General features: G+C 44.0%; 1 protein-coding gene across 1 annotated transcript in view; it reads left to right on the top strand.

The window, feature by feature from the left end:
* The window catches only part of LOC126034831 (uncharacterized), a 72,645-nt gene that overhangs the window by 25,563 nt on the left and 38,552 nt on the right, over window positions 1-8,530 (top strand). The gene's annotated exons all lie outside the window — the stretch shown is intronic.

The raw sequence follows: 8,530 nt of genomic DNA, 5'->3' as shown, positions 1-8,530 counted from the left end.
GGCCCTTGAAATCCATATTTGAACCTCAAAATGCATCTTTAGACCTCAAAAAGCGCAAACCCTGGAACTGTGGACCCTCCAAAGAGGGCTTGGACCCTCCAGAGGTGGCTCGGACCCTAAGGATGCCTGTCTGGATGCTAAAAAAAGAGGCTTTGGAGCCTGAAATGAGACACTGCACACTAACAGTGAGCCTTTGGCCGTTAAAGGGTGGGGTTTGGAGCCTAAAATGAGGCGTTGTAAGACAAGAGAAAGACTTTGGAAAGTAAAAATGAGGCTCTGGACCCTAGAAATTTAGATTTGAACTCTATAAGGTGTCTTTGGGGCTTCCAAATCAGGTTTTAGGGCTTAAAATTAATTCTCTGAGCCCTTGAAATGCATCTTTGGTCCTAAAAGAACAGACCCTGGAACTGTGGAAACCCCCCAAATGAGGGCTTGGACCCTCCAGAGGCGGCTTGGAACTTAAGGATGCCTGTCTGGATGCTAAAAAAAGAGGCTATGGAGCCTGTAATGAGACATTGCAAACTAACAGTGAGCCTTTGGATGTAAAACGGTGGGGTTTGGAGCCTAAAATGAGGCTTTGTAAGACAAGAGAAAGACTTTGGAAAGTAAAAATGAGGCTCTGGACACTAGAAATTTACATTGGGACTCTATAAAGTGGCTTTGGGGCTTCCAAATCAGGTTTTAGGGCTTAAAAATGATGCTCTGAGCCCTTGAATTGCATATTTGGACCTTTAAAGTGTGAACCGTGGAACTTTGGACACCGCCAAATGAGGGCTTGGACCCTCCAGAGGTGGCTCGGACCCTTCGTATACCTGTCTGGATGCTAAAAAAAGAGGCTTGGAGCCTGAAATGAGACTAGGAAAACTACCAGTGAGCCTTTGGCCGTAAAACTGTGGGGTTTGGAGCCTAAAATGAGGCGTTGTAAGACAAGAGAAAGACTTTGGAAAGTAAAAATGAGGCTCTGGACACTAGAAATTTAGATTTGAACTCTATAAGGTGTCTTTAGGGCTTCCAAATCAGGTTTTAGGGCTTAAAAATGATGCTCTGGGCCCTTGAAATGCATCTTTGGTCCTAAAAGAACAAACCCTGGAAATATGGACACGCCCAAATGAGGGCTTGGACCCTCCAGAGGCGGCTCGGACCTTAAAAATGCATGTCTGGATGCTAAAAGAAGAGGCTTTGGAGCCTGAAATGAGACTATGCAAACTAACAGTGAGCCTTTGCCCGTAAAACGGTGGGGTTTGGAGCCTAAAATGAGGCATTGTAAGACAAGAGTAAGACTTTGGAAAGTAAAAATGAGGCTCTGGACCCTAGAAATTTTGATTTAAACTTTGTAAAGTGTCTTTGAGGCTTCCAAATCAGGTTTTAGGGCTTCAAATTAATTCTCTGAGCCCTTGAAATGCATCTTTGGTCCTAAAAGAACAGACCCTGGAACTGTGGAAACCCCCCAAATGAGGGCTTGGACGCTCCAGAGGCGGCTTGGAACTTAAGGATGCCTGTCTGGATGCTAAAAAAAGAGGATTTGGAGCCTGAAATGAGACTATGCAAACTAACAGTGAGCCTTTGGCCGTAAAACGGTGGGGTTTGGAGCCTAAAATGAGGTGTTGTAAGACAAGAGAAAGACTTTGGAAAGTAAAAATGAGGCTCTGGACCCTAGAAATTTTGATTTGAACTCTATAGAGTGGCTTTGGGGCTTCCAAATCAGGTTTTAGGGCTTAAAAATGATGCTCTGAGCCCTTGAATTGCATCTTTGGTCCTAAAAGAACAAACCCTGGAAATATGGACACGCCCAAATGAGGGCTTGGACCCTCCAGAGGCGGCTTGGACCCTAAGGATGCCTGTCTGGATGCTAAAAAAAGAGGCTTTGGAGCCTGAAATGAGACTATGCAAACTAACAGTGAGCTTTTAGCCATAAAACTGTGGGTTTGGAGCCTAAAATGAGGCATCGTAAGACAAGAGTAAGACTTTGGAAAGTAAAAATGAGGCTCTGGACACTAGAAATTTAGATTTGAACTCTATAAAGCGAATTTGGGGCTTACAAATCAGGTTTTGGGTCTTAAAAATGATGCTCTGAGCCCTTGAAATGCATCTTTGGTCCTAAAAGAACAAACCCTGGAACTGTGGACACCCCCAAATGAGGGCTTGGACACTCCAGAGGTGGCTCGGACCTTAAGGATGCCTGTCTGGATGCTAAAAAAGGAGGCTTTGGACCCTGTAATGAGACTAGGAAAACAGTGAGCCTTTGGATGTAAAACGGTGGGGTTTGGAGCCTAAAATGAGGCTTTGTAAGACAAGAGAAAGACTTTGGAAAGTAAAAATGAGGCTCTGGACAGTAGAAATTCAGATTTGAACTCTATAAGGTGTCTTTGGGGCTTCCAAATCAGGTTTTAGGGCTTAAAAATGATGCTCTGAGCCCTTGAAATGCATCTTTGAATCTTAAAAGCACAAACCCGGGAAATATGGACACGCCCAAATGAGGGCTTGGACCCTCCAGAGGCGGCTCGGACCCTAAAAATGCATGTCTGGATGCTAAAAAAAGAGGCTTTGGAGCCTGAAATGAGACTATGCACACTAACAGTGAGCCTTTACCCGTAAAACTGTGGGTTTGGAGCCTAAAATGAGGCTTTGTAAGACAAGAGAAAGACTTTGGAAAGTAAAAATGAGGCTCTGGACCCTAGAAATTTTGATTTAAACTTCGTAAAGTGTCTTTGGGGATTGCAAATCAGGTTTTAGGGCTTAAAATTAATTCTCTGAGCCCTTGAAATGCATCTTTGGTCCTAAAAGAACAGACCCTGGAACTGTGGAAACCCCCCAAATGAGGGCTTGGACCCTCCAGAGGCGGCTTGGAACTTAAGGATGCCTGTCTGGATGCTAAAAAAAGAGGCTTTGGAGCCTGAAATGAGACTAGGAAAACTACCAGTGAGCCTTTGGCCGTAAAACGGTGGGGTTTGGAGCCTAAAATGAGGCTTTGTAAGAAAAGAGTAAGACTTTGGAAAGTAAATATGAGGCTCTGGACCCTAGAAATTTACATTTGAACTCTATAAGGTGTCTTTGGGGCTTCCAAATCAGGTTTTAGGGCTTAAAAATGATGCTCTGAGCCCTTGAAATGCATCTTTGGTCCTAAAAGAACAAACCTTGGAAATATGGTCACGCCCAAATGAGGGCTTGGACCCTCCAGAGGTGGGTCGGACCTTAAGGATGCCTGTCTGGATGCTAAAAAAAGAGGCTTTGTAAGAGAAGAGTAAGACTTTGGAAAGTAAAAATGAGGCTCTGGACCCTAGAAATTTAGATTTGAACTATACATAGCAGCATTGGTCCTTCCAAATCAGGTTTTAAGGCTTAAAAATGATGATCTGGGCCCTTGAAATACATATTTGAACCTCAAAATGCATTTTTAGACCTCAAAAAGCGCAAACCCTGGAACTGTGGACCCTCCAAAGAGGGCTTGGACCCTCCAGAGGTGGCTCGGACCCTAAGGATGCCTGTCTGGATGCTAAAAAAAGAGGCTTTGGAGCCTGAAATGAGACACTGCACACTAACAGTGAGCCTTTGGCCGTTAAAGGGTGGGGTTTGGAGCCTAAAATGAGGCGTTGTAAGACAAGAGTAAGACTTTGGAAAGTAAAAATGAGGCTCTGGACCCTAGAAATTTAGATTTGAACTCTATAAGGTGTCTTTGGGGCTTCCAAATCAGGTTTTAGGGCTTAAAATTAATTCTCTGAGCCCTTGAAATGCATCTTTGGTCCTAAAAGAACAGACCCTGGAACTGTGGAAACCCCCCAAATGAGGGCTTGGACCCTCCAGAGGCGGCTTGGAACTTAAGGATGCCTGTCTGGATGCTAAAAAAAGAGGCTTTGGAGCCTGAAATGAGACTAGGAAAACTACCAGTGAGCCTTTGGCCGTAAAACGGTGGGGTTTGGAGCCTAAAATGAGGTGTTGTAAGACAAGAGAAAGACTTTGGAAAGTAAAAATGAGGCTCTGGACCCTAGAAATTTAGATTTGAACTCTATAAGGTGTCTTTGGGGCTTGCAAATCAGGTTTTAGGGCTTAAAATTAATTCTCTGAGCCCTTGAAATGCATCTTTGGTCCTAAAAGAACAGACCCTGGAACTGTGGAAACCCCCCAAATGAGGGCTTGGACCCTCCAGAGGCGGCTTGGAACTTAAGGATGCCTGTCTGGATGCTAAAAAAAGAGGCTATGGAGCCTGTAATGAGACATTGCAAACTAACAGTGAGCCTTTGGATGTAAAACGGTGGGGTTTGGAGCCTAAAATGAGGCTTTGTAAGACAAGAGAAAGACTTTGGAAAGTAAAAATGAGGCTCTGGACACTAGAAATTTACATTGGGACTCTATAAAGTGGCTTTGGGGCTTCCAAATCAGGTTTTAGGGCTTAAAAATGATGCTCTGAGCCCTTGAATTGCATATTTGGACCTTTAAAGTGTGAACCGTGGAACTTTGGACACCGCCAAATGAGGGCTTGGACCCTCCAGAGGTGGCTCGGACCCTTCGTATACCTGTCTGGATGCTAAAAAAAGAGGCTTGGACCCTGAAATGAGACTAGGAAAACTACCAGTGAGCCTTTGGATGTAAAACGGTGGGGTTTGGAGCCTAAAATGAGGCGTTGTAAGACAAGAGAAAGACTTTGGAAAGTAAAAATGAGGCTCTGGACAATAGAAATTTAGAGTTGAAGTATATACAGTGGCTTTGGGGCTTCCAAATCAGGTTTTAGGGCTTAAAAATGATGCTCTGAGCACTTGAAATGCATCTTTGGTCCTAAAAGAAAAAACCCTGGAAATATGGACACGCCCAAATGAGGGCTTGGACCCTCCAGAGGCGGCTCGGACCTTAAAAATGCATGTCTGGATGCTAAAAAAAGAGGCTTTGGAGCCTGAAATGAGACTATGCAAACTAACAGTGAGCCTTTGGCCGTAAAACTGTGGGGTTTAGAGCCTAAAATGAGGCGTTGTAAGACAAGAGAAAGACTTTGGAAAGTAAAAATGAGGCTCTGGACACTAGAAATTTAGATTTGAACTCTATAAGGTGTCTTTAGGGCTTCCAAATCAGGTTTTAGGGCTTAAAAATGATGCTCTGGGCCCTTGAAATGCATCTTTGGTCCTAAAAGAACAAACCCTGGAAATATGGACACGCCCAAATGAGGGCTTGGACCCTCCAGAGGCGGCTCGGACCTTAAAAATGCATGTCTGGATGCTAAAAGAAGAGGCTTTGGAGCCTGAAATGAGACTATGCAAACTAACAGTGAGCCTTTGCCCGTAAAACGGTGGGGTTTGGAGCCTAAAATGAGGCTTTGTAAGACAAGAGAAAGACTTTGGAAAGTAAAAATGAGGCTCTGGACCCTAGAAATTTTGATTTAAACTTTGTAAAGTGTCTTTGAGGCTTTCAAATCAGGTTTTAGGGCTTAAAATTAATTCTCTGAGCCCTTGAAATGCATCTTTGGTCCTAAAAGAACAGACCCTGGAACTGTGGAAACCCCCCAAATGAGGGCTTGGACGCTCCAGAGGCGGCTTGGAACTTAAGGATGCCTGTCTGGATGCTAAAAAAAGAGGATTTGGAGCCTGAAATGAGACTATGCAAACTAACAGTGAGCCTTTGTCCGTAAAACGGTGGGGTTTGGAGCCTAAAATGAGGTGTTGTAAGACAAGAGAAAGACTTTGGAAAGTAAAAATGAGGCTCTGGACCCTAGAAATTTAGATTTGAACTCTATAAAGTGGATTTGGGGCTTCCAAATCAGGTTTTAGGGCTTAAAAATGATGCTCTGAGCCCTTGAAATGCATCTTTGGTCCTAAAAGAACAAACCCTGGAAATATGGACACGCCCAAATGAGGGCTTGGACCCTACAGAGGCGGCTTGGACCTTAAGGATGCCTGTCTGGATGCTAAAAAAAGAGGCTTTGGACCCTGAAATGAGACTAGGAAAACTAACAGTGAGCCTTTGGCCGGAAAACGGTGGGGTTTGGAGACTAAAATGAGGCTTTGTAAGACAAGAGAAAGACTTTGGAAAGTAAAAATGAGGCTCTGGACCCTAGAAATTTTGATTTGAACTCTATAGAGTGGCTTTGGGGCTTCCAAATCAGGTTTTAGGGCTTAAAAATGATGCTCTGAGCCCTTGAATTGCATCTTTGGTCCTAAAAGAAAAAACCCTGGAACTGTGGACACCCCCAAATGAGGGCTTGGACCCTCCAGAGGCGGCTCGGACCCTAAGGATGCCTGTCTGGATGCTAAAAAAAGAGGCTTTGGAGCCTGAAATGAGACACTGCAAACTAACAGTGAGCTTTTAGCCATAAAACTGTGGGTTTGGAGCCTAAAATGAGGCTTTGTAAGACAAGAGTAAGACTTTGGAAAGTAAAAATGAGGCTCTGGACACTAGAAATTTAGATTTGAACTCTATAAAGCGAATTTGGGGCTTACAAATCAGGTTTTGGGTCTTAAAAATGATGCTCTGAGCCCTTGAAATGCATCTTTGGTCCTAAAAGAACAAACCGTGGAACTGTGGACACCCCCAAATGAGGGCTTGGACACTCCAGAGGTGGCTCGGACCTTAAGGATGCCTGTCTGGATGCTAAAAAAGGAGGCTTTGGACCCTGTAATGAGACTAGGAAAACAGTGAGACTTTGGATGTAAAACGGTGGGGTTTGGAGCCTAAAATGAGGCGTTGTAAGACAAGAGAAAGACTTTGGAAAGTAAAAATGAGGCTCTGGACAGTAGAAATTCAGATTTGAACTCTATAAGGTGTCTTTGGGGCTTCCAAATCAGGTTTTAGGGCTTAAAAATGATGCTCTGGGCCCTTGAAATGCATCTTTGAATCTTAAAAGCACAAACCCGGGAAATATGGACACGCCCAAATGAGGGCTTGGACCCTCCAGAGGCGGCTCGGACCCTAAAAATCCATGTCTGGATGCTAAAAAAAGAGGCTTTGGAGCCTGAAATGAGACTATGCACACTAACAGTGAGCCTTTACCCGTAAAACTGTGGGTTTGGAGCCTAAAATGAGGCTTTGTAAGACAAGAGAAAGACTTTGGAAAGTAAAAATGAGGCTCTGGACCCTAGAAATTTTGATTTAAACTTCGTAAAGTGTCTTTGGGGATTGCAAATCAGGTTTTAGGGCTTAAAATTAATTCTCTGAGCCCTTGAAATGCATCTTTGGTCCTAAAAGAACAGACCCTGGAACTGTGGAAACCCCCCAAATGAGGGCTTGGACCCTCCAGAGGCGGCTTGGAACTTAAGGATGCCTGTCTGGATGCTAAAAAAAGAGGCTTTGGAGCCTGAAATGAGACTAGGAAAACTACCAGTGAGCCTTTGGCCGTACAACGGTGGGGTTTGGAGCCTAAAATGAGGCTTTGTAAGAAAAGAGTAAGACTTTGGAAAGTAAATATGAGGCTCTGGACCCTAGAAATTTAGATTTGAACTCTATAAGGTGTCTTTGGGGCTTCCAAATCAGGTTTTAGGGCTTAAAAATGATGCTCTGAGCCCTTGAAATGCATCTTTGGTCCTAAAAGAACAAACCCTGGAAATATGGTCACGCCCAAATGAGGGCTTGGACCCTCCAGATGTGGGTCGGACCTTAAGGATGCCTGTCTGGATGCTAAAAAAAGAGGCTTTGTAAGAGAAGAGTAAGACTTTGGAAAGTAAAAATGAGGCTCTGGACCCTAGAAATTTAGATTTGAACTATACATAGCAGCATTGGTCCTTCCAAAGCAGGTTTTAAGGCTTAAAAATGATGATCTGGGCCCTTGAAATACATATTTGAACCTCAAAATGCATTTTTAGACCTCACAATGCACAAACCCTGGAACTGTGGACCCTCCAAAGAGGGCTTGGACCCTCCAGAGGTGGCTCGGACCCTAAGGATGCCTGTCTGGATGCTAAAAAAAGAGGCTTTGGAGCCTGAAATGAGACACTGCACACTAACAGTGAGCCTTTGGCCGTTAAAGGGTGGGGTTTGGAGCCTAAAATGAGGCGTTGTAAGACAAGAGTAAGACTTTGGAAAGTAAAAATGAGGCTCTGGACCCTAGAAATTTAGATTTGAACTCTATAAGGTGTCTTTGGGGCTTCCAAATCAGGTTTTAGGGCTTAAAATTAATTCTCTGAGCCCTTGAAATGCATCTTTGGTCCTAAAAGAACAGACCCTGGAACTGTGGAAACCCCCCAAATGAGGGCTTGGACCCTCCAGAGGCGGCTTGGAACTTAAGGATGCCTGTCTGGATGCTAAAAAAAGAGGCTTTGGAGCCTGAAATGAGACTAGGAAAACTACCAGTGAGCCTTTGGCCGTAAAACGGTGGGGTTTGGAGCCTAAAATGAGGTGTTGTAAGACAAGAGAAAGACTTTGGAAAGTAAAAATGAGGCTCTGGACCCTAGAAAATTAGATTTAAACTCTATAAAGTGGCTTTGGGTCTTCCAAATGAGGTTTTAGGGCTTAAAAATGATACTCTGAGCCAATGAAATGCATCTTTGGTCCTAAAAGAACAAACCCTGGAAATATGGACACGCCCAAATGAGGGCTTGGACCCTCCAGAGGC

This window comes from Accipiter gentilis, chromosome 36 (genome assembly GCF_929443795.1).
Source record: "Accipiter gentilis chromosome 36, bAccGen1.1, whole genome shotgun sequence".
NCBI lineage: Eukaryota > Metazoa > Chordata > Aves > Accipitriformes > Accipitridae > Astur > Astur gentilis.
The sequence above is the reverse complement of the archived record's forward strand: the minus strand, read 5'-3'. Positions and strand labels throughout refer to the sequence as shown.